This window comes from Aegilops tauschii, chromosome 5 (assembly GCF_002575655.3).
Source record: "Aegilops tauschii subsp. strangulata cultivar AL8/78 chromosome 5, Aet v6.0, whole genome shotgun sequence".
Lineage (NCBI taxonomy): Eukaryota > Viridiplantae > Streptophyta > Magnoliopsida > Poales > Poaceae > Aegilops > Aegilops tauschii.
This window is the reverse complement of record NC_053039.3, coordinates 410732507-410759944: the sequence shown is the minus strand read 5'-3', so window position 1 is coordinate 410759944 and position 27438 is coordinate 410732507. Positions and strand designations below refer to the sequence as shown.

Genomic DNA, 27438 nt, shown 5'->3' with positions numbered 1-27438 from the left:
AATTTTCACTCTTCCTCTATAGGAGATGGCCTTTCTAGAGCTTAACCACCTATCTGATATGATGGTAACGTTGTGATGTCTACTACGCAACTTTATTCTTGTAGACTCGTGTTGGGCCTCCAAGCGCAGAGTTTTGTAGGACAGTAGCAATTTTTCCTCAAGTGGATGACCTAAGGTTTATCAATCCGTGGGAGGTGTAGGATGAAGATGGTCTCTCTCGAACAACCCTGCAACCAAATACAAGAAATATCTTGTGTCCCCAACACACCCAATACAATGGCAAATTGTATAGGTGCACTAGTTCGACGAAGAGATGGTGATAAAAGTGTAATATTGATGGTAGAAATATATATTTTATAATCTGAATAAATAAAAATAGCAAGGTAGCAAATAGTAAACGGGCACAGAAACGGTATTGCAATGCTTAGAAAGAAGGCCTAGGGTCCATACTTTCGGTAGTGCAATCTCTCAACAATGCTAATATAATTGGATCACATAACCATCCCTCAACGTGCAACGAAGAATCACTCCAAAGTTCTTATCTAGCGGAGAACATAAGATGAAATTGTTTGTAGGGTACAAAACCACCTCAAAGCTATTCTTTCCGTTCGATCTATTCAAGAGTTCGTACTAAAATAACAGAAAGCTATTCTTTCTGTTTGATCTATCCTAGAGTTCGTACTAAAATAACACCAAAGCAAATTCAGATTCATAATACTCAATCCAACACAAAGAACTTCAAAGAGTGCCCCAAGATTTCTACCAGAGAAACTAAAGACGAGAACGTGCATCAACCCCTATGCATAGATTACCCCAATGTCATCGCGGGAATCTGCGAGTTGAATGCCAAAACACATACCAAGTGAATCAATATGATACCCCATTGTCACCACGAGTACTCATATGCAAGACATATATCAAGTGCTCTCAAATCCACAAAAGTATTCAATCCGATAACAACAAATTCTCAAAGGGAAAAACTCAATTCATCACAACAAGATAGAGAGGGGAAAACGCCATTTGATCCGACTACATTAACAAAGCCCGCGATACATCACGATCGTGCCATCTCAATAACACGAGAGAGAGAGAGAGATTAAACACATAGCTACTGGTACAAACCCTCAGCCCCAAGGGTTGACTACTCCCTCCTCATCGTGGTGGCCGCCGGGATGATGAAGATGGCCACCTGTGATGATCCCCCCTTCGACAGGGTGCCAGAACAGGGTCTAGATTGGATCTCGTGGATGCAAAGGCCTTGCAGCGGCGGAACTTATGATCTAGGGCTACCCTAGGGTTTTTGGAATATTTGGGAATTTATAGGGCGAATAAGGGGTGCGAGAGGCCACCGAGGTGGCCACAACCCACCTAGGCGCGCCTGGGCCCCCAGGCGTGCCTTGGTGGGTTGTGCCCCCTCGGGGCACCCCCCAGGTGCTGCTCTGGCCCATCGGTGGTCTTCTGGTCCATAAAAAATCCACAAATAGTTTCGCGGTGTCTGGACTCTGTTTGATATTGATTTCCTGTGATGTAAAAAACAAGCAAAAGACAACAACTGGCACTGGGCACTGGGTCAATAGGTTAGTCCCAAAAAATGATATAAAGTTGCTATAAAATGATTGTAAAACATCCAAGAATGATAATATAACAGCATGAATACTTCATAAATTTTAGATACACTGGAGAGGTATCACGTTGCAGTATGATCATTTGTCTAATGATGAATGGCTTTGGAGATATGGCAAGGTATCTGACTACACAGCGAAGAAGTTTTACACTTTCATACACCTGCCAATTGTTGTAAACCCAGTTTTAATTTGGGTCTGGAAGAGAAGTTGTACCATGTCAATCAAGATGTTTGCATGCTTGTTCATTATGGATAGAGTAAACAACAAAGACATGATCCAGCGCAGACATTGGAGAATTGATGATGGCCCATAGTGTGCCTTGGAACACAAAAATCATCTTTTTTCAGTGCAATTTCAGTGTCAGAATATGGAACTATCTGCAGATTGTTTGGCCAAGCAGTAATGAGATGGTGGCAATTGCTTTCGGGGCCAGAAATGACTTTAACAAACCCTTTTATGATGAGCTAGTCTTTTTGGCATGGTGGAATATTTGGAAGGTCAGAAATGACAAAGCCTTCAGACACATAAGGCAATCTTTTAGACAGTGGAGAAGTGGGCTTATCCATGACATCACCCTTCTCACTCATAGAATAAAAGGTAGATACAAGGATACTCTCCTCAGATGGATTGATTTTTTGACACCATAGGTTGTAGAGGTAGTTTTTTCTTCCCGTTCTTTTACTTTTTTTAGTTCCCTCCTCTGTAGGAACTTGTACATATGCTCCTTATAATTTTTATTCTTATTAATAAAATGTTATGGGGTGTAAGCCCTGCAATCTTCATGGTAAAAAAATATGGCATTGTCCGTATCATCGGCAAAATTAGTTAAGACAAAGGAGGAAATGAGATGATGTAGGCATGGGCAGCTTCACCACACCACCGGGTTAGATATCTAGGCATACATGTAGATCTAAAGAAAATCATTAGATCTGTTCTGATTAATGTGGATGGTATGAATAAGGAACATGTTTTTACAACTACAATTTCAAACTGACAATTGTTGCAAACATGCAATCTGATGCAAACACCGAAGTAAACAGAAGTGGAGGAAATGATGCATATCCAAATCAATACCAGAACAAAGTTTTAAGGCTTGAGAAGGACGGAGTTACATTACATGTTAACACGGGCTCTACAAATCCCTTCTCCATGTCGATGGAAGGATAATTCAAGAAATTCCTCAAAGAAACTTCTTCATAAGCGTTGCCTTTATTCTACATTCTGTAAAGAGTAAATATAGATCTAACAATATTGGAAAAATAGAGGATAATGAAGCTCAGATGCAGAGTGATGATACGTGATCAAATAGCTATCAATTAAGTACATCATTACAAGGCAAAAGGTACTGGCAAGAGGAATGCATACCTCAACTTGTGAAGTGGCATTTGCTTTATTCAACATTTTGGTAAGAGTAAATGTAGATATGATAATTTGAAGAAAATGGAGGGTAGGTTAGATAAGATGTATAGTAATGCTAGATAATCAACTATCTCTCAATGTAAGTACATTAATACTACCTCCCTTCGGAATTACTTGTCGCTGAAATGGATGTATCTAGCACTATTTTAGTTCTGAATACATCCAATTGAGCAACAAGTAATTCGATACGAAGGGAGTACATGACAACATGTACTTACAAGAGCAATCCAGAACTTCATAACCATTTGGTTTATTCTAATTTATGTAAGAGTAAATATAGATATCATGATTTCAAGAAAAAGGTGGATAAGGAAGCTAACATGCATACTGATGCTACATAATCAAACAAGAATGAGTGTAAGTATGGTGATAAAGGGCAAGAGTTACTCACCAGAGCAATGCAGTGCATAGTATTGTTGTGAGATCCTATGATCACTTGTGAATGGATATTCATCTGCAAGTAGTATTCATAGAAGAGAGATGGTAAGGCACATGCAGAAATGTAGGAGTTCAAATTTTTATTTGATATCGTAGACAGTACCTGACGCTGGGCAAGAAACCAGTGCATAAAAAGCTTATTCCAGTCAACATCTTGTAAATGTATTTCAAGAGACTTTACAGAAATTCCATTTCGAGGCTTTCAATCAAAGTGTGTTACCCTCAGGTAGTGATGATACTGCCACAACACACGCTTGAAAAGCATAATCGGGCTTTTCTCGTCGTGACTATTCAGATCGGTTGTCACCTAATTAAAAGAAATGGAATGATTGTTGTTATATTCAGCACATAGCTAGGCAGTAATTAGCATGAATAACATTACTTGCACGTAAGTTGCGGAGGAAGATCTGAAATTGGTGTGTGTCTTGACAATAATCTTCCCATGATGGGAAGATACGCACAAAGTTCCTAACAAGAATAAATGCATTGTAATCTAAAGTGGGAATAGATGGAATGAGGTTCTTGTATGCATGAATTTGGGCTCTTTGCAGTTCTCATAGGGCTTTGGCCAGTGGAGTAGGTACACTTTTTTGAGTGGAGGTTGTCTGTGGTACAGCTGGTGCTATGACAATTAGAATTCGCATACCTTTTTCAACAATGCGGGTCCTGTGTGGTGAAGCTAGTGCTGTGTCCAGTGGAGTAGGGCTAAAGTGTGCTGCAGTTGGGGTTGTGTTTTCTGAGGCAGGTGATATCACTACTAGGAAAAAGGCTACTAGTAGCGTGGGTAAATTGGCTACTAGTAGTGCGGGTACCCTCACTACTAGTATCGCGCTATAGCTAAGTGGTTAGTAGTAGCGTGGGTGCACCCACGCTACTACTAAATGATTAGTAGTAGCGCAGGTGCACCCGCACTACTACTAACCTAACACCCACGCTACTACTAACCTAACTACTAGTGGCGCTCAACTTTACGCCAAGCTACTACTAACAATTTAGGAATTAAAAAAATAAAAGTTAGATGTAGTATTCATGAATGGTAATACGTCCACTACAAACCAAACCAACGTCACACAACCATCTCAAGATTCCATTTAACATCAGACACACAACCATCATCAAAATGAAAGTGCGTTAAGTCGACTAGAGGGGGGTGAATAGGTGATTTTTATGAATTCTTCACTAAGGAATTTCAGGGTGAGGAAATTCCTAAGCAAAGAACTACTAGCAGCGGAATAAGTACTCAGAGGTATACATAAGAGAACAGACACATATACATCATGATGAAATGAAAGCTAATACACAGAACAGAAACCATAACATAGAATAAGCAGGCTGAAGACAAACTGACTGAAGAAATTGAACTGAGGAAATTGAGAAAGTCTTCAGTCAAAGTCTGCAAACAGAGATGATCAGGTACACAACAAAGTAATGAGGAAATGGAAGAGTTGAGTAAATAGAACTAGTAGGCTTGGTGAAGACAGTGATTTGGTAGACCAGTTCCAATTGCTGTGACAGTTGTACGTCTGGTTGGAGCGGCTAGGTATTTAAACCTGAGGAGACACAGTCCTCACCGTACTCTCCTTGAGCTAAGATCACACAGACCTCGCCCAATCACTCGTGGTAAGTCTTCATGTGACCTCCAAACCTTCACAAACTCGGTCACTCAGCAATCCACAATTTCCTCTTGGATGCTCTAGACCATGACGCCTAACCGTCTGGAAGATGCACAGTCTTCAAAGGTAACAAGCGTCGGATCCACACAGGAACAATCTCTTCAGTGATGCTCAATCACTTTGGGTTTGTAGGTGTTTCGGTTTGGGTTTTTCCTCACTTGATTATTTTTCGCTCAAAGTCCTCGGAGGATGGGATGCTCTTAATGACAAGTGTCAGTTTCTTTTGGAGCAGCCAACCAGCTAGTGGTTGTAAGGGGCGGCTATTTATAGCCTAGGGAGCAGCCCGACATGATAAGACATAAATGCCCTTCAATGATATGGCCGTTAGGTGGATAAGATATTTTGGGACAGCTGGCACATAGCACAACAACGGTCAGAAATTTGAGCTCTCATATTCCTCAGGGCTATCATGTTCCTCACTTGTAGGCAATCCGCACTAGCGAATTCCTAACTCCTCAGTCAGAACAAATTCCTCAGAGACTAGAAGAACTTCATCTCTGTCACTGAAGAAATTGACTGAGCTGTATGAGATTTCCAATGGCTTCACTCGAAGGGATTGGTAGGTGTAGGATTCTGAGTTGAGCATCACTTGGAAACTTTTCCTTAGTTTTTCCTCGACCCCCCACTATAAGAAATATGTCAACTTGTGACCCTCACTATTGGCCGCTGAAAGGTCATAGTTTTTCATTTGCGACCTTTTTGTGACCAAAAACAGAAGGTCAAAAGCTGGCGGTCGTAAACTGAAATTAACGACCTTCTCTCAGAAGGTCGTTGAACCCATGACCTTTTGTTTTGGTCACTCGCTGTCTGCCCAGGCCACGTCGGATTCGACGTGGCAATCTGACGTGGCAAAATTGTGACCAATTAAAAAGGTCAAAAATTAGAATCGACCCGGTCCAATTGGGTGTTTATATGGGCCGAGCCCATTAATTCAGCCCATTTGTTGTTTTTTTCTTTCAATTTGGGTAAGCTACACGAGCCAGGCCCTATAATTCAGCCTTTTTATTTTTGGGTTGTGGCCCTTCTTTTTCCTTTTTCAAATGGGTCCCAATTGTCAGATTCTGATAAGCGGGTCCCAAATGTCCGTTTTTGGTTTGTGGGTCCTTGTTGTCATGGTCATGTTCCTCAGATTTCAATATGCCAATAATTAAACGACCAATATTTAAATCAAAATAGACAGAAAACAGGTGTAATACTTCAAATAACAAGAAGCAACAATCTGTAACATCAACACATACAAATGCGATCACAGTATAACAAGCTCTACAGGTGTACAATATGTCACATGAGCCGATGAGCATCAAGCTCTACAGTATAACAAGCTCTATATGTCACAGTTCATGCTTCAATTTGTTCCAATATGGATCAGCATCAAGGGCTTCATTACTCCTTGAACTAGCTCCGATGAGCTTGAACTATGCTTCTTCCGACTTCTTCGTCTTGATGCTCGCGACGAAACATGAAACGCCAGCATCTGCACGTTATAGAACAAAATGGTTAGGTACAAAATGAAAGCAAATCTAACAGCATATATCTAACAGTAGATACAAAATAATGAAGGCCAATCCGTGTGCATATATACTAGCGTGCATATATACCAGCAGAACACATAAACCCATCCATCAAAAATCTTGTTTCTGAACATTGGCATCAAATCAACACAAACGCTGAATTAACATGCACAAAAGGAAAGAGCTAATACAGGGCAGGTATATGGGTATCAAAACAAACAAGAAAGAAACTACAATCTATTTTAAGTAAACTCTTACAAGAAAGATGCCCCAGTAAGTAAGCTGAATGGGTGACAAACTGAATAGTGAAACAAGTTGATAGTTGTACACTATAGTGTTTACGCACAGTTGAACTGAATGAATTTCATATTATGTTGCATGCAAGAAGAGGAACAGCAGTGCACTCTAGCTAGTGTCCTTGTCAGCTTGTGCAAAACAAGCAGCATTCATCAGGATTAATTCATGGAGTAAGAAGAAATACAGAGACAACATCATCATCTGATGATGCGCTAACCAATCAACGACTTCATTTGTCCAGATCACAGGCAGTGTGACAGAAGAGAAGACTACCTGGACATCCTCGACGGCGGCACGGAGGTCGGGCGAGTCCTTGACGGCTTTGATGTGGTCAACGACGTTCAGCCTGTCGACGATGCGCTTGAGCAGGTGGACCAAGCTTTCCCACGCAGGCTCCATGCTCTTCTCAAGCTCCTCCAGGTCGCCCTCCTGCATACAGAGAAACTTCAGATGAGCTAGACTGAAACTCTTGTCAGTTGCCACCTACATAAAATAGTCAAGACTAGAGTCTAACTCAAATCAGGTATGCATTCTTCGGACATTAAATGGAAGCTTTATATATATATGACTATAAGGTATGATGCAAACCAACCAAAGTTTTCATCTCCATTCTGAACAAATTAGACTGCAATGGAGTTGCTTAGTACTTATAGCATGATTGGTTTTCCGTTATGAAACTGTAGACATGCTGTGCTTGGCTCATGCTTTAGATATGATTGGTCTACAGAGATTCAGATTGCGCCACAAAGGCGCAGTAACAGCTGATGGATATACAAGTAATAAGACAATACTCCCTCAGTGTCAAAGAAACCCGTCCTAGAAATTGCATCAAACAATTCGTAAGAGAACAAGAACGTGAGCAGCATTGCATTTCACAAGGCAACGGTTATTTGAAGATAAGAAATCATCGGACTTTAAACTACGAATCACAAGAGTGTAACTCCTGTCATATTGTTGCAGTTTCTCATCATCACTTGAACCACAAATGAAATCAAGCAACACTTTAGATTGGAACTACAAATGGTAAATATCTTTGTTGTGGAGATAGTTCAATTTATAAACTCATTCAAGCAAAATTATATTTGTTGTGAAGATAGCAGGACTTCCTTCAGTATGTGGATAGCATAGAAAGCCACAAACATATCAGGGTGTTGAGGTACCATCAGAGACTTAAATACTAAGAATTAGAGGAGAAGAGCTCCATCATATTATGGTTTATTCCTCATTACTTGACCCTCAAACATATAAGCATGCATCGACATCAAGAAAAAAGGCTATAACAATTTATAGTTTGGCAGCTATCAGTATGAAATGCAAACATTATTGCTTAGAATATGAAATATCTTCTCATCAATGACAAATGGCATCTCTGAAGTCTGACATACGTCGTAGATTTCATGATTCATCACAGCATTTTGCAAACCGCGGAAAGGATCTCGGGACCACAGACATCACCATTCACTAATAATTAACAGTGTAAACATGTATCAGTAGAGTTGGATGAGCAGTACAAGTATATTAGTATAGGAACTAGAAGTGCTGTGCTATGCTACAAGACCACTAGCAACAGCAGCATGAGCAGTACAAGTATATTAGTATAGGAACTAGATGCCTAGGAATTGGGAGAAAATCCCAAACTAGGGAATAGCACACAAAAAAATAGCACACAAAAAAGGCAGGCATTGCAAGCCTACTCTTCACTCGAAGCTCCAGGAAATAGCACAAAAAAATGAGTTGCCTAATAGAGCAACCAATTTCATGTTTGTTCTAATAAAAAATAGCAACCTCCTACTATAATAATAGCAAAAGAAACACATAAGAAGTCATGCTGATTGCGCCTACTATAATAATAGAAAAAGTCATCGAATGGTGAGCAAACAAGACTAGAATTAACACTTGAGCGACAGAGTATCAGAAACCAATTCACATTATAATCCAATCCTCAAAGTTGTCGCACAGAAACTCATTGTTTCTTTGTTCCACCGTCCAAGTTGGACCAGCACCACGACCAAGGAGATATCTCGTGATAGCAGGCATCCCATAAGCCGCAGAAATGGCCAGAGCAGTGTCACCTGCAATAAGTAAAACAAAAGAACCAAATTAATCTAGGATTACTGGGATGTGCGGAAGAATTGATGCGAAGAGATCAAAAGGGAACCGGATTAATTATCCTGTGAGAGTTCACGGGTTGACGAGGCACCTACACATGTCCAGCCGCCTTTCCATGACCGCCGGGGTTCACCGCCCTCCTCGACATCCTCGGCTCCTTGGTCGCCACCCTGACCGATCGGACCGGTCCACTCGCCCAGGCCTCTCCCCTCTCCTCGATCACCCTGCGTCGACGAGATGCGTCAGATCGAATAGCCCACACTCCAAAAAATTGTAGAGAAACAAACCACACTCTGATTTGAAAACAAGTGCAAGAATGGCTGCAGCACATACAACTAGCATGTTACGGTTGGTGGGTGATGGGGAAAATGCATGTGAAGTGCATAAATCACAGAGGGGTATGTAAAATACACACCATCTCGTCGGAAGCTAGTTTATACCTCCATCAACACCTCCCCCTCCTAGCATTCGTTCATTAGCAGCACTGACCTGCCAAAATAAATCTCAGTTATATAATTCACTGTTGAATACACAGAAAGATAATTGCTTCTATGCAAAATGTTACACATCAGTTTATCATAAAACACAAATGGAGGTAACAGAAGGATTTAGTAAAATGCTCACATAATAGATCATATCATCCAAGCTTGCAAAGGCTTAAGATCTAACTGGCCAAATGGATTTGTAATAAGATATTGGATTTATAAAGTTGTTGCAGAAGGGACTGCAACTTTCCTGATAATTTGAGGCTCAGAACTCAAATTCCACTCCATGGAAAATAAGCTGACAGTCATTGGGGAACTTGATTCAGACTTCTTAGTGATGCACTTAATGGCAGGGGGAACTGATACAGACATTAAAACAGAAAATAAGCATAGCTAAGAAGACCATGTTCACCAACCCAGACCTAGGCAAAGGCATGTTCCATCTGAGAAGCCAGCCTAACTACAACGCCATGTGATGGTTCAGTTCCGATCCCATGCTCAGATCCCACTATGCGCCGGTAGCTGCTACTCCATATTTGGTAAAATATAACTCGACCAATCTCACCTATCCAAGCATATCTACATACGCAACCACATGGCCTATTGTTGTACTTGCGCGCGGAAGCAGCAGGAGAGTAGTACCTTGGCGGCGATCGCGCGGAGGTACTTGGCCCGGACAGCGCCGGGCACGCGGGACCAGTCGCGGCCGCGGTTCCTCTTGAGGGCCGCCCGCGCGGCAGCCACCGCCGCGTCCACGTCCTCCGAGGTGCCCGCCGGGATCTCGCCTGCGCAAACCCACCGATGAGCACCCAACGGCACGGGCGAACGGAAACCAGAGAGAAAGCAGGATGGATGGATCTGGTATGGACCGATGGAGGCCTCGGTGGTGGGGTTGATGACGGGGAGGTGGCGGCCGAGCGCGGGCGCGCGCCAGTCGTCGTCGATGAAGAGCGGCCGCTGCGGGATCTTCGTCGTGGCGACCATCGCGGGAGGCGGGGAGTGACTGGAGTTGCGTCGGCCGGGGTTGGTTGGTAGTACGACTGCGAGGCGCGAGGTGGAGAAGAGGTGGGGAGCACGCACGCTTCGGGCGCCGTAATGCCGGAGGGGAGGGAGGGGAGGAGCGATCTAGATCGAGGAGAGCGAGGGGAGGGCGGGTGGCGGCGAGGGCGGATCTGGAAGGGGAGAGGAGGAGAAGAGAGCGAGGGAAAGAAAGGAGGCGGGGGGTGGATGTAAAATTACCACAGGGCAGAGCTAGGGTTTCGGGGATGGTGTGGAAGGGCTGATGACTGCCGTTGGATCCACGATCATCCGACGGTGTTCGATGCATGATCCGCGTGATGCGTCCACGGACCAATCAGAATACAGTACGACGTTATGACCATCTAAATTGGTCAAAAAAATCATTTTCTATTTTTCGAGTGCCTAAATTGAGTTTTTTTGTAAATGACCTACCATATATTTGTTGCAAAATGGGACCAGATCATTTTATAATATATTAGGCCATATTTAATGTTCAATTTGCAAAATGGTTGATTGTCAAAAAAATTTATACACTTCTGGTGAAAAAGACAAAATTCCGCCATTTCAGCAGGAAGCGGGTCAAATTTAAACCACAGCTGCCTCATAGTTTTCTCTTAATTTTTTCCAAAAATCATTTCTAGGTACATAAGTATCTATTTAATCAGCGAAACACCAAAAAAAAATCCAAGATTCAACCACTAGCTAGGAACGGTCAATCCCGTCGTTTTGACAGCATTTTGAAACGGGCATAAAAAATTCAAAAAATTGGAAAACCTTCGCATTGTGTCATTATATGTAACCAAGTTTCCAGGAAAAATAATAAACTTGTAATACAGCAATTATTTCAAAAAAGTATTCTCAGAAATGAGCTATCATGCGTGAAGATTCATGGCATTCAAGCCAAATGATCAACCTTATGGCCACATTCATGACATAGTTTGTTCAAATGATCTCATATTGTGCACAAGGATGCATATTGGAATGGCAAACAATGTTTCCTAAGGAAGTTTTCATTTTCTTCGGACGAAAAATCAATTTTCCATTTTTAGAGTGCCCAAAATAAGTTTTTTGTGTGAAGGACCTATAATATATTTGTTGCAAAATTGTACCAAATAAATTTTCTAAAATACTAGGACATATTTAATGCACAATTGACCAAATGGTTGGGTGTAAAAAGTTTTGATCCACCTCTGGTGAAAAAATACAAATTTCCGCCGATTCAGTTGGAAACGGGTCAAATTTGAACTGCAGCTGCCTTATAGTTTTCTCTTTATTTTTTCCAAAAATCATTTCTAGGTACATAAGTACCTATTTAATCAGAGAAACACCAAAAAAATTCCAAGATTCAACCACTAGCTAGGAACGGTCATTCCCGCTGTTTTGACCGCATTTTGAAACGAACATAAAAAATTCAAAAAAAATCAAAAAATTGGGAAACCTTCGCATTGTGTCATTATATGTGGCCAAGTTCCCAGGAAAAATAACAAACTTGTAATACGTCAATTATTTTAAAAAAGTGTTCTCAGAAACGAGCTATCACCTGTGGAGATCAATGGCTTTCAAGCCAAATGATCAATCTTATGGCCACATTCATGGCATAGTTTGGTCAAATGATCTCATATTGTGCACAATGGTGCATATTGGAATGGCAAACAATGTTGCCTAAGGAAGTTTTCATTTTCTTTGGACGAAAAAACCATTTTCCATTTTTCGAGTGCCCAAAAGGAGGTTTTTTTGTGAAGGACCTCCCAAATAATTGTTGCAAAATTGGAACAAATCAATTTTCTAAAATACTAGGACATATTTAATGCACAATTGACAAAATGGTTGGGTGTAAAAAGTTTTGATCCACCTCTCGTGAAAAAGACAAATTTCCGCCGATTCAGTTGGAAGCGGGTCAAATTTGAACTGCAGCTGCCTCATAGTTTTCTATTTATTTTTTCCAAAAATCATTTCTAGTTACATAAGTACCTATTTAATCAGAGAAACACCAAAAAAATTCCAAGATTCAACCACTAGCTAGGAACGGTCATTCCCGCCGTTTTGACCGCATTTTGAAACGGGCATAAAAAAATCAAAAAAAAATCAAAAAATTGGGAAACCTTCGCATTGTGTCATTATATGTGGCCAAGTTCCCAGGAAAAATAACAAACTTGTAATATGGCAATTATTTTTAAAAAAAAGTGTTCTCAGAAACGAGCTATCACGTGTGGAGATCAATGGCTTTCAAGCCAAATGATCAATCTTATGGCCACATTCATGGCATAGTTTGTTCAAATGATCTCATATTGTGCACAAGGGTGCATATTGGAATGGCAAACAATGTTGCCTAAGGAAGTTTTCATTTTCTTTGGACGAAAAAAACCATTTTCCATTTTTCGAGTGCCCAAAAGGAGGTTTTTTTGTGAAGGACCTCCCAAATAATTGTTGCAAAATTGGACCAAATCAATTTTCTAAAATACTAGGACATATTTAATGCACAATTGACAAAATGGTTGGGTGTAAAAAGTTTTGATCCACCTCTTGTGAAAAAGAAAAATTTCCGCCGATTCACTTGGAAGCGGGTCAAATTTGAACTGCAGCTGCCTCATAGTTTGCTATTTATTTTTTCCAAAAATCATTTCTAGTTACATAAGTACCTATTTAATAATAAATACATGGTTTCGTGGCGACACGTCGAGGTTTGGGCGGTGGCCGAGGGCCCCAACTCTTGAGCGCGTAAAGTCACATGCCCGCCGCATGGTCACCGCGTGACCGTGGCGTTGCCATGTGTTCTGGGCGGCCTAGGAATGTCTAGTGGGTTGGGCACTCCCCAGGTAGGTACTAGGAAGAAAATTACAACATAAGATTCTCACGAGGAGACCAATCCATGCTCAAACATGAATTAGCAGCCAAGTGTTTGATTAGCGGTACGGGAAATGTACATGGCTAATGGGCGTGAGTTTTGGCTGAGGATGATCAGTTACTAAGAAGACCGTCTTGACAAATTTTCAGCTCAAAAGGAGGAGCCTAGGGGGTACTTGCTTTGCAAAGTACCACACTGGACATAAATACGAATGTTGAAGCTGGGCTCAAAATAATGAATGGATTGAGCTGGCATTTGGTGGAGGATGGTTATTTGAGCATAGGAAAGCACTGTAGAAAATGGATACTATTTGGACATGCCAAAGTGGTACTTCCTTCACAAAGTGTTGCTCTAAACAAAATAGGAAAATGAATATTGTTAAATTAGTTTTGAACTAGGCAAGGAAGGTTTTTGAAATATTTGATGAAGATATGAGCCAAACAATTTATGAGAATTTTTTAGGAATTTTTGGAATAACAGAAATATAGGTTGCTTCACAACCTAGGGCAAAAATTGACACATGGACATGACACATAGGCAAAACTGATGAGATGGCGCCTAGTCATCGCAACCCACCACAATTTACAAGGCTATGACCATCTATATTGGTCGTTAACAACTAGAAATAAGGCAACGGACTAGCGCTATTTGCTTTATGACCATTTCGTGTAAGGAAATTACGACCTTTCTGACCAAAATGGTCGCAATGGTTTAGGTTTTGGAGCCCCCCGAACAGCTTTTGACCAATTGGTCTCAAATGGTCATAGATCTATGACCAATTCTTCCAGGGTCACTGCCAGAAAGTCACTAGTTGACATATTTCTTGTAGTGCCCTTTAATAGTACGGTGTTTCCTATGACTCAAGAAAGAGAAAATGAAACTACAAAAACAAAAGTCTTCACGCTTCATGTTCCTCGCATGAATATCAAGTCTTCGCGGTCACACCAATTTCTTCACTTTCAAAGTCTTCAGAAAGCCAAAGTCTTCAGTTGAAGACATTCATTTTTAGGGGTCGACTTTCTCTGTAAATATCAAACTGCTCATAGACTTATAAACCTGTGTAAACTCACAAACACATTAGTATCTTAACCTATAAGTCTTCAATACACCAAAATCACTAAGGGCCACTAGATGCACTTAGATTCTCCCCCTTTTTGGTGATTGATAACAATATAGGTTAAGTTTTCAACGGGGATAAACATATGAAGTGTAAATACTGATATTGTGGAATTTGATTGCAAGATATATAGAAGAACTCCCCCTGAAGATGTGCATAGTGAGGAATTTGCTTTTGAGAAGCAATGCACATCAAAGAGTAGAATCATGGAGATCTCCCCCGATATCTTTTAATTCATACATGCATTTAACATATGATATGAAGAATTTGAAATGCATGATGAAATATGGTGACTGATGTAATTCAGAATGCATGCATTAACATATATGAGGAAATAGCATGCAGAAAAACATAGCAAAAGTATCAGACCACCATCGGAGTTAAGATTACAACTCGATCCAACAAAGTCTTCAAAAGAACAAAAGTTGTAACTTAGCAAAAAACACCCATATAGATAGACCCGCTTGAAGACTAACTCAAATTTCTCCCCCTTTGTCATTGAATGACCAAAAGGGATGGAAAAAAGAGGACTAACGCCCCTGAAGAATATCATGAAGTAGATGGAGGAGCGCCAATGTTGTTGGAGTCGGTTGTTGAAGTAGGGCCTGCCGCAGTGTCGTCCAATTCTTCATTTTCATCAGTCTCGCGCGATGAAGAATAGGAGCTGGCCACCAAGTGAGGAACTTTAACCTTCTTGAATTTCTTCGAAGGTGGCTGAGACCAGTCAAAGTCCTGCTTGAAGCCCATCTGCTTAAGATCTTTTTCACCGTAGAGATGAGATAGAACAGCCCAGGTGCGATCGAATACTTCATGGAGGTAGTAATGGTTCTTCTTCACTGAATTCTGAGTGATGGTCATGTTCTGAAGAATTGAACCAAACTGACACTTGACCCATTTGTGGTTGCGATCGACCTTCTGGTGAAGACTGAGGAGAAGCTCACGATCAGTCATCACCCTTGGAGCTGTGCCTTGAGGATTTTGCTTTGAAGCCTTGGTGGCAGAGTCATCATTGGTGAAGTAGGATGCAGCTTTGCGGAACTGTCCATCCAATGGACGAATGCCTTCATCAATAATCACAGTCGCCTTGCCCTTCTCATCAGCTGAGGAAAATGTCCACTTGAGGACTTCAATAGGGGGCAAGAAGCTGCCATGGTTGAGTGTGTCAGCCTTGTAATTGATTGAAGACCTTGATATGAGGAATCTCATAATCCAGGGAGCATAAGGCTTCAACTCAAAAGGTGACAATGCAACATTGGCCAGAGTCCTCATGAAGAAATCATGGTAGTTGACAGGAACTCCATGGATGATATTGAAAAGCAGATTCTTCATGATGCCAACGATCTCTTCTTCATTAGAGTCGTGGACTTTGATTGGACTTAGTGTCTTGGTCAAAATGCGATAGATAGTCCATGGCACATACATCAATTCCTTCACGAGGAATTTGGTCCTTGGGGCTTGACCAGGCTTCAAAGGCTTCATCAAAACTTGCATGTAGTGATCAGAGAGCTCAGGTTCATGATAGATGAGATGCACACCTTCAAGGGCAGTACTGACAGGCAGGGCATGAAGCAATTCAGAGGCCGGTGCTTTGAAGTGTGTATTTTCTGTCATCCAGTCCAATGCCCAAGAATTTACATCTTCAGCATTGCCGGTGATGTGCAACGTCGCGTAGAACTGAAGAATTAGCTCTTCATTCCAATCACATATGTCAGTGCAGAAGTTGAGCAGCCCAGCGTCATGAAGAACACTAAGGACTGGGGTGAAGCAAGGCAGCGATTCCATGTCCACATGAGGAATATGCTCATGGTCAAAGATCTTGTCCTTATCAAAAAGCAGTGAAGAGTAGAAGTTTGCTTGGCTAGCTGTCCAGAAACGCTTCCTTCAAAGACGAGTAGAGTCATACGGGTTGTAGTCAGTGAAGAACACATGCTCATGAAAGAAGTCATCATCCTTGAATTTTTGCTTCTTGGGGAGGGGATTCTTCGGCTTGGGCCGAGGAGTATCAGTCAATGTCTTCACAGCCTCAGGAATCACAATCTCAGGAACCACTAGCTGAGGAATTTCAGTTTCTGCTTCAGTAGCAGCTTGAGTCTTCATCTCTTCAGCAACATTAACATCAGCACTAGTGGCTGGGATTTCTTCAGGAATGGAAAGAGGTGTGGCTTGAGGTTCGTTAGAGCCCATTTGAACTTCTTCAGTCTAAACTGGGGACTGAGGAATCTGTTGCAGTGGCGTGAACATGTGAGAGTTGGGGTGATGACTTTCCCAATAGTCATCATTCAGCGCTGGAGTGGTGCTCCCAATGTCCACATCTTCCTCTTCTTTATCCAATTCTTCAACGCTTGCCTCTTCAGCTGTGAACTAAGGCATGGGTGATGAGAGCACTGGGGTTGAAGCGATATCATCCACTTCAATTTCTTCGTCCAACTGCTCTAAAGAAGCAGCAGAAGGAACATCTTCATCAGATCCGCTTGGGATATCATAATCTTCACCAAAAGGAACGATTTCCTTTGATGGCATACTTGAAACTGGAACAACATCAATTGGATTCTCAAAAGAGCTTGTCAAAGTCTTCATTTTCTTCGGTGCTGAAGACTCTGAGAAAGCAGATGCTTTCCTTTTCTTTACAGCTGCTCGCTCTGCAGCTTTGGTTTTCTTCGCTTTTGATGCAGAAGGAAGAACTGGGCATGGTGTTGGTGCAGGAGGAGCAGAGGAAATTGGTTCATTTTCTTTAGGCACAACGGCAGATGCTTCAGCTGGCCTGGCTTGTTCTTCAGGCGCAACACTAGTGGTTGACCTGGCAATGTCATCAGCAGCTGGAATAGCTCCATCAGCCCTGGTACTTTCAGTCTCCTCAGTAGCCTGATTTTCATCAGCGGTGCTGGCATGTTCTTCAGTTGGTTGAGTAGATGCTTTAGCCTGAGTAGATTCGTGTTTCTATGGGGCTGCAACATTGGAGGTGAATCTTTCAGCCAACTTGACAAATCTGACCTTGACTCTAAGCCAATCTGCACGGTAGGCTTGGAATTTATCATTGACTCCTTTGATCTCAGCTTGTGCAGCTACAAGTTCATCAGTTGTCATTGTGATAACATTCTTCTTCAGATAATGCTCCTTCTTGTACTGAGCTTTCTTCAGCTGCCTGGCCTTTTGAAATTTCCAATTTTCTTCGCCTATGAAGGCGGTCAGCATGTGACTTTGGCCAGGTGTGAGCTTGAAATCAGGCATAGGAGTACTAGGATCCTTGTGCCAGAGATCTATGAAGTCAAGGATCAGCTTGGGATCCAACAGTAGAGGAACATTCGTTCCTTTGGCTCTAGCGGCCCGTTGTTGCCTATCTCTGATGATTTCAGCAAGTTCTTCATCATCAGCTTCGTCTTCACTGGATGGTACATGAAAGGCAACCTGCTTCTTGTGAGGACTTGGTCTTGAGCCTCATCCAGCAGTAGCCTTAGTCTTCAGGAGAGTGGGGCCAGTTGAGGATTGTGGAGGAGCTGAGGAATTTGCAGATGCTCCCGAAGCAATAGAGATACCAGTTGTCCTTTGGCAAGAGGAAAGATGCGCAGGTGCCGAGGACTTTGTCGGAGGAGCTGAGGTCTTTGGAGGAGCTGGAGCAGCTTGAGGAATTGGCCGTGAGGGCATTGCTGAAGAACTGGGCTTGTGAGCAGGCTTCTTTTGCATAGACTTCCTGAGCTTGCTAGCAGAAGCCTCAATAGTAGCAGCAGCAGTGTCTTCATTGAATTTCCTCACTGCCTCTTTTGCCACTTTGGCCAGTTTAGCTCGACGCTTGGCCCATTCAGCGGGAAATTCCCCACCTCTTATGATGCTTGAGGGATCAGCCACTTGGCCTGGTGCCAATGGAGGTCTTGGGCATGGAGGGTGTATAGCGAATTTCTTCATGTACTTGGGAGTGACATAGCGAGATTCCCTCCATTCTCTGGCCCATCTCCTCTCAATCTTTTGAATGCGCACTTTGCGCTCATTCTTTGTCTCCTGAGGAGGTGTGCAATACCTTGCATAAATGTCTTCAGGTATTTCAAAAGCAGTGTTGAGTTCCAATTTCTTCCCTCCCTTCTGAGGTTTCTTGCCGTCAGCCATTTTCTTCAGCTGAGGATTTTGAACAATTGAGTTCTCTGAAGAGGTATGCAACTTTTCTTCTAGGAACGCTGCAAATGAGTTAAGTTGATGAGAACCTAGTGATTCAGCAGCGGACATGTGTACCTGTGAACAGAGTATAGGTGCGAAGAATTTGGAGAGGTCATATGCGTTCTCAGAAGTTTTTGCAAAAAGAACAAGTTTGTTGAATTTGACCAGAGGTGTCTTGAGGAATTTCACTAAGCGTTATTTGACTTAGATTCCAGAGTTGTATAGATTGAAAATCCGCACAATTGAGGAATCTTGAAGAAAAATGTTGCTTAGAGAAACAGATCAAGATCAGATGTTTGTGTGAGGTGTTTAGAGTGTGGGAATTGAAAAATAAACACCTTTCGAAGATTTTGTAGAAATCATTAGAATCAACAAGGGCAGTAAAAGTAACTTTTAATTACCCTTGAAGAAGAACACGACAAACTGAGAATACTAGATTGGAAGCTCGTCAGTCCAGATCTTCCACGCCCTAACTTGGCCGAGGAAGACAGCTACGGCGGCGGCAGAGAGAAGAAATCCGCGGCCGGCGCGAGTACGACGGCGACGAGGTCGAGGCAGTGAAGCTCTTCCACACCGGCGACGATGAAGGTAGTGGTGGCGCTAGGTCTTGAGAGCTCGAGCGAGGGAGTGAGGTCGAGCGGGGTAAATGAAGTCTGAGGAGGGTGAGGGGGTATACATAGCCGAGGTGAAAAACCGCTCGCCCGAGGAAAATGGACGAACATGCCCCTGACCCTTCTCATCCTAGCGACATGTGTCACCCACGTACAGAGAGGCGGAGATCGCGTGAGATTTGTGGGTGAATAGGATAATCATGTCTTGGAATGTGGAACGGTTTGAGCGGCAAAAGCCAAAAATTCAGATAAGAAAATTTTAATGTTTCGTTCGCAAATTCTTCAGCTGACAAGGACACAGTGAAGATTTTGAACGGGTTTCAAATAGAACGCACATGAAGAATTTGTGAACAGATTGGGTTGAGTTTAGCATAGAGGGGGAAGGGTCCGATCACATTCACTTAGCAGAAAAGGCAACTTGAAGATTTCGCAATAAGTGAATGTTGTAGAGGACTAAAACTCAAATATATATATTCAATGAAGAACAACGACGGAAACAGTGAAGATAATGCAAAGTTGAAGTAATTGAACAACCGAGGAAATTCAAAATGAAGAAAAACTCAAATTGAGATTTTCAACTATTGTTGGTGGCGTGACCCATCGTATAAGAATGATGATTTCAGACGCCGCGTACAATTGTCGTAGGGCTCTGAGAATCAAATTCTTCGTTAATTTCTTCACACTTAGAGGGTTAGTCTTCATTGATTGAAGAATAATATTACTTGTGTGTTGCACATCTATGTCATCAATTTTGCATATGTGTTAGGATGTGTGTCCTTTTCAAAGGAAATTCGAAGATTCTAAGATATTTAGCTCACACCGCAACTTGCTAAATCTCTTCTCATCCAAGGGCTTTGTGAAGATATCGGCTAGCTGTTTTTCAGTCTTCACATGCTCGATAGAGATGTCGCCCTTCAACACATGATCACAAAGAAAATGATGACGAATCTGAATGTGCTTTGTCTTTGAGTGCCGAACTGGGTTATGAGCAATCTTGATGGCACTCTCATTGTCACAGTAGAGAGGCACATTCTTCACGTTGATTACGTAGTCCTTGAGGTTTTCTTCATCCATAGCAATTGAGCACAGCACGAACCAGCAGCAATGTACTCAGCTTCAGTAGTAGAGAGTGATACGCAGTTCTGTTTCTTCGAGGACCAACATACCAAGGATCGTCCGAGGAAATGGCATGTGCCCGATGTTGACTTGCAGTCCACACGGTCACCAGCATAGTCAGAGTCTGAATATCCAATGATATCAAAAACCGAGTCCTTGAATATCCAATGATATCAAAAACCGAGTCCTTGGGATACCGTAATCCAAGTGTTGGAGAGTGAGCTAGATACCGAAGAATATGCTTCACAGCCTTATGGTGTGATTCCTTCGATGCAGCTTTAAAGCGGGCACACATGCAAACACTAAGCATAATATCTAGCCTAGATGCACATAAATACAATAAAGAGCCAATCATGGAGCGGTATACCTTTTGATCGAAGTCAATACCATTTTCATCAGTGCATAGATGGCCATTTGTGGGCATATGGATTTTGACGCCTTTGCAATCTTGCATGCCGAATTTCCTCAAAACATCCTTGAGGTATTTCTCCTAAGATATGAAGATGCCATTGCGCTGTTGACGAATTTGAAGACCTAAGAAGAATTTCAATTCTCCCATCATAGACATTTCATATTCCTCTCTCATCATATAACCAAATTCGTCAGTGCAACATTGGTCAGTACAGCCAAAGATAATATCATCAACATATATTTGGCACATGAATAATTCACCATCATAGGTTTTGGTGAAAAGAGTTGGGTCAAGTGAACCGGGTTTGAAGCCTTTCTTGATGAGGAATTCATTCAAAGTATCATACAATGCCCGAGGGGCCTGCTTGAGGCCATAGAGGGCCTTATTGAGTCTGAAGACTTTGTTAGGATGCTTTGGATCTTCGAAACCTGGGGGTTGAGCAACATATACTTCTTCCTCAAGCTTACCATTGAGGAATGCACTTTTCACATCCATTTGATATAAGATGATGTCATGATGGTTAGCATAAGCAAGTAATATGCGAAAAGCCTCGAGTCTAGCAACAGGTGCAAAAGTTTCATGGAAATCAATTCCTTCAACCTGTGTGTAGCCTTGAGCTACAAGCCGTGCCTTATTCCTCACCACAAGGCCATTTTCATCTTGCTTGTTGCTGTAGATCCATTTTGTGCCGATGATATTGTGCTTGCGAGGGTCTGGTCGCTTGACAAGTTCCCAGACATTGTTGAGCTCGAACTGATGTAATTCCTCTTGCATAGCTTGAATCCACTCAGGCTCCAGAAATGCTTCATCTACCTTAGTGGGCTCTGTGATAGAGACAAACGCAAAGTGCCCACAAAACTTAGATAAATGTGAAGCTTTTGAGCGTGTGAGAGGACCTGGTGCGTTGATGTCGCTGATGATTTTCTCAATTTGCACTTCATTTGCGACGCGAGGATAAGCGGGTTGACGACGAGGAATTGGATCAGCATTTTCTTCAGAACAATTTTCCTCAGGTGCACCAGCATGATGTTCTTCATGGTATGGAATGACTTCCTCAGCTAATTCCTCGGTAGGAATGACATCCTCAGTAGCCTTGAACTTGATGGTTTCCTCAGGTGACTGTTCATCTAGCACAGGAGGTAGGTGCTCTCTTTGCGAGCCATTAGTTTCATCGAACCGCACATCTACAGTTTCAACAACCTTGTGATGTAAGTTGTTGAAGACTCTGTAGGTGTGCGAGTCCTTTCCATAACCAAGCATAAAACCTTCATGTGCTTTCGGTGCAAATTTAGAATTGTGATGAGGATCTCTAATCCAACATTTAGCACCGAAGACTTTGAAATAACTCACATTGGGTTTCTTGTCAGTGAGGAGTTCATATGCGGTCTTTTTGAAGAATTTGTGAAGATACACCCTGTTGATGATGTGGCACGCAGTATCAATTGCCTCAATCCAGAAATGACGAGCCGTCTTGTATTCGTCAAGCATAGTGCGAGCCATCTCAACAAGAGTCCTGTTCTTGCGCTCCACGACGCCATTCTGCTGAGGAGTATAAGGAGCAGATAACTCATGAGTAATATCAAGTTCATCAAGATAGTCATCAAGACCAGTATTCTTGAAATCAGTTCCATTGTCACTTCTGATGTGCTTGATCTTCACACCAAAGTTGGTTGAAGCCCTCGAAGAAAATTGTTTCAATACTTCCTGCACTTCAAGTTTGTAAGCGATGATATGCACCCATGTGTATGGAGAGTAATCATTAACAATAACAAATCCATATAGAGATGCTTCATTAGTGAATGCAGAATAGTGATTATGACCAAAGAGATCCATGTGAAGCAATTCAAATGGACGAGTGGTAGTCACGATAGTCTTCGCGGGATGCTTGGCCTTGGTCATCTTTCCAGCTTCACAGGCTCCACACAGGTGATTCTTGAGGAATTTGACATCCTCGATACCAATGACATGATTTTTCTTCACGAGAGTGTGCAAGTTCCTCATGCCAGCACGACCGAGTCAACGATGCCATAGCCAGCCTTCTGAAGCTTTTGCAAGTAGACATGTGGCAGGTTGTGGTCCTGTAGAGAAATCAACAATATACAGATCTCCTCTCCTAAAGCCTTCGAAGACTTTGGAATGGTCAGCTTCCATGATCACAACACAACGATACTTGCCAAAGATAACAACCATATCAAGATCACAAAGCATTGAGACTGACATGAGGTTGAATCCTAAGGACTCGACAAGCATGACTTTGTCCATGTGTCGATCCTTCGAGATCGCAACCTTACCTAGACCCAATACCTTGCTTTTTCCTTTGTCAGCGTAGGTGATATGCTTCAAATGCGATGGAGATAAGGGAGCGTCCATCAATAAGTTCTTGTCACCAGTCATGTGATTTGTACATCCACTATCAAGGACCCACTCAGTGGCTTTGGGTTGATCATCCTGCAGATGAATTAGTGCACCTTACGAACTCATATACTTCATCAGTGAAGAATATGGCATCAAATTCATCAGATCAATTTCATCAAGCAATAGAACAGGTAAAGCAGCACGAGGACGTGAGAAATGAAAATTCATTTCTTCATGATTAGCTTGCGTCCTTTCAAGCATATTCAGGTCTCCAGCAAATTCTTCAGACGTTTAAGTTCGTCTGGAGACCTGACCCTGCACAAGAGATTACTTCTTTTTCTTCACCACCCACACCTGAAGGGGTGGCAAAGAGTTCATCATTCTATGAGCTCTATAAGAGAAAGGTGGCATAGATGCCAAACCACTCCGTTTCACATAAGAGGAGTTAGGGTAAGCATATGAATAAGCAGAGAAATTCTTCGAGGACTTATGAACATAATGATTTGAAGAATAATGCACATATTCATAACCCTTAGTCTTTCCCTGCGAGACAGAAGTGTTAGCACGATGATGTTCATATGAGGACTTTGTTCCACGTGAGGAATTTTGTCCATATGAGGACTTGGATCCATATGAAGACTTTGGTCCATATGAACAAGTTGATCTAGGGTTCCTATTCTCCACAGGTGGTGTCATGATGAAATTCACCTGAAGACTTTCAAGGCACCTTTTGGGAACCCAAATTTTCTTCATAGGGGGACCATTCCTGCAGTTAGTGCCAACATATCTAGCAAATACTTCACCATTATGATTTTTGAACAGTTTATAGTTGGAGTCAAATGACTCTTCAGAAGAATATGAAGATTCACATGTAAAGCTAGATAAATTGGATGGATCTACTGGAGGTCCCTTTGCAGCAACCCATGAGGTTTTGGGGTACTGCTCAGGCTTCCAGTATGTTCCATCAACATTTAGTTTCCTCTCAAAGGCAATACCCTCTTTCCTAGGGTTCCTGTTAAGGGTCTGCTTTTTAAGCACATCACAAAGAACCTAATGCCCTTTGAGGCTTTTGTACATGCCTGTCATATACAATTCCTTCAGCCCTCCATTGTCAGTGATACTAGCAATATCCTCGGATGAGGGATTAGTGATAGCAGAGATAGGTGAAGAATTTGCAGCAATAGAAGCATTTGAACTTTCAGGTGAAGAATTAGCAGATTCACATTCAATGCACTTCAAACATGGAGGAATGAATTCTTCCTGAGCAGTGTTGATTTGTTGAGCAAGTAATGAATCACGCTTCTTCTGAAGATCTTCATAACTCACCCTTAGCTTCTCAAGATCTTGCTTTCTTTGAAGAAATTCATAAGAAAGCTTCTCATGATCAGATAAGAGAGTGTTATGATGACTCTAAAGATTGTCAAACTTGGACTGAAGTCTCTGAAGATTTTCAGTCAAAGTTTTGGTGCGATCCATTTCTTCACCCAACATATCATCGCTCTCATCAAGCATATTTTGAACTTTTTCCAAAGCTCTTTGTTGTTTAGTGGCAAGGGAAGCATGTTTGCTATAGCTGGGTCCAAATTCATCACCAGATTCATCATCACTAGACTCAGACATGTAGCATTCAGTTACATTGGCACCTTTTGCCATAAGGCATGGTGCAGAGGATGATGATTCCGAATCGAAAGTCATAGCCTTGCGCAATTCCATGAAATCCTCAAACCAGGGATCATGATGAGTTCGATGACCTTCATAGACCTCAGAGAGTCGGTCCCAGATAAGCTTCGCATGGCTGAGATGCATAATGTTCCTGAACTGATTTTGAGATAGACAGGAGCAGATGATGTCCTTTGCCGTGAGGTTGAGAAGAGTGTACTTGCGAATGTCATCAGCCTTCGCCATCTGGCACAGATCGGTAAGACCAATCTCAGTGATGGTCCACAGCTCGCTGTTCATTGCCATGAGGTGCTTCTTCATCATGGCCTTCCACTTGGGATAATCATGACCGTCAAAGATGGGGCATGACACAGTCTTCATTCCTGCGGTCGACATAACTAAAACTCCAGGCGGTTAAACCAAAAACACAGAAAACAAGGGGGTGCATTGCTCTGATACCAATTGAAAGTGCATTAAGTCGACTAGAGGGGGGTGAATAGGCGATTTTTATGAATTTTTTGCTGAGGAATTTCAGGGTGATGAAATTCCTAAGAAAAGAACTACTAGCAGTGGAACAAGTACTCAGAGGCATACATAACAGAACAGACGCATAGACATCATGATGAAATGAAAGCTAATACAGAGTACATAAAGCGTAACACAAGATAAGCATGCTGAAGACAAACTGACTGAAGAAATTGAACTGAGGAAATTGAGAAAGTCTCCAGTCAAAGTCTTCAAACAGAGACGATCAGGTACACAACACAGTAATGAGGAAATGGAAGAGTTGAGTAAATAGAACCAGTAGGCTTGGTGAAGACAGTGATTTGGTCCAACAGTTGCGACAGTTGTACGTCTGGTTGGAGCGGCTAGGTATTTAAACCTGAGGACACACAGTCTCGGACACACAGTCCTCACCGTATTCTCCTTGAGCTAAGATCACACAGACCTCGCCCAATCACTCGCGGTAAGTCTTCAGGTGACTTCCAAACCTTCACAAACTCGGTCACTCGGCGATCCACAATTTCCTCTTGGATGCTCTAGATCATGACGCCTAACCGTCTGGAAGATGCACAGTCTTCAAAGGTAACAAGCATTGGATCCACACAGGAACAATCTCTTTAGTGATGCTCAATCACTTTGGGTTTGTTGGTGTTTGAGTTCGGGTTTTTCCTCACTTGATGACTTTCACTCAAAGACCTCGGAGGATGGGATGCTCTCAATGACAAGTGTCGGTTTCTTTCGGATCAGCCAGCCAGCTAGTGGTTATAGGGGCGGCTATTTATATCCTAGGGAGCAACCCGACATGATAAGTCATAAATGCCCTCCAATGATATGACCGTTAGGTGGATAAGATATTTTGGGACAGCTGGCACATAACGCAGCAACGGTCGGAAATTTGAGCTCTCAAATTCCTCAGGGCTATCATGTTCCTCACTTGTAGGCAATCCCCACTGGCGAATTCCTAACTGCTCAGTCAGAACAAATTCCTCAGAGACCAGAAGAACTTTGTCTCTGTCACTGAAGAAATTGACTAAACTGTATGAGATTTCCTGTCGGGGTAAACAACCACGGGTAGCCTAACCGACTACCCCTGGTTCTTCAGAAAATTTATCACGCCTTTGGGCCTTCAAGCACTCCAGGCGTTTGGGCCGCCTTCCCCGGCCGGCTAGCACTAAAGTCGACTCCCGGAAGGCGACCCAGCCTTACCAACTCCAAGAAGCCGGCCAAGAAGGATGCCGACTCCTAGAAGCCGGCCAAGATCACAACCACTCCTACATAACAACGACTTGACGGGGCATGGCCACAGTGCGGCCCACGACCCCCTAAGCCCGAGGCGGACATGGCTACAGGAGGCCGTACGGGGGGGATGTCCCCCGTGCGGCCGGGCACTGTAGCCACGCCAGCTACGACGTCATCCACGACCCACTCCTGTACGGCCCAAGGACTGCGGGCCCCTTCAGTCAGAGAGAGGCGTGAAGGCGGCCCGGCTCTTCCTAGTCGGCCAAGAGTATAGCCGGCCTCCAGAAGCCGGCCACTCCCATCCTCGAAGCAGGAGCCCCATTAAGGAGACAAGATGGGGTGAGGCTACAGTGATAGCCCCCGAGGCGGCCCACTGTAGCCATGCTCACCCCGACAAAGCCCTCATCATCAGAGGCACGGCTACAGTAAGCAGCCGCCAACAAAACCCTAGGCGGTGGGGCCGGCCTGTCGACCAGGTAGCCGGCAGCCAGCGGGACCCACCAGCCAGCGGGACCCAGCAGCCGACGGAGAAGCCGGCGAGCGTAGACACTGATGGCTGGGACCAGATCCCAGTCGGATTACTATTGTACCCCCGGGGGGTAGGCCTATATAAACCCCCCGGAGCACCCATGCAAAGGGTTCGCACCTCTGCATGTTTGGCTTCCAAGCATAGCACACGCACACACACCATAGATAGAGGCAAGAGCTAGCCTTGTTCTTCTTCTCCCTTGATCCCAACAGCTCTAGGAGCGATTGTAGCTACTCTTTATCGATCTAGTGATCATGCGGAGACCCCGCAGAGCAGGACTAGGGGTGTTATCTCCTCGGAGAGCCCCGAACCTGGGTAAGATTCGCCG

The 27438-nt window shown here is 42.9% G+C and overlaps 2 non-coding genes and 1 pseudogene across 2 annotated transcripts; all 3 read right to left on the bottom strand.

The window, feature by feature from the left end:
- Positions 1–7865: 7865 nt before the first annotated feature.
- LOC120965656 (small nucleolar RNA Z199) lies at positions 7866–7944 on the bottom strand (annotated as a pseudogene).
- A 174-nt stretch (positions 7945–8118) lies between these two features.
- On the bottom strand, positions 8119–8199 carry LOC120965658 (small nucleolar RNA Z199). The gene has a single exon (XR_005758695.1). It is a non-coding gene; the product is annotated as a small nucleolar RNA Z199 (small nucleolar RNA).
- An 84-nt stretch (positions 8200–8283) lies between these two features.
- Positions 8284–8380, bottom strand: LOC120965677 (small nucleolar RNA R64/Z200 family). The gene has a single exon (XR_005758705.1). It is a non-coding gene; the product is annotated as a small nucleolar RNA R64/Z200 family (small nucleolar RNA).
- Positions 8381–27438: the final 19058 nt, after the last annotated feature.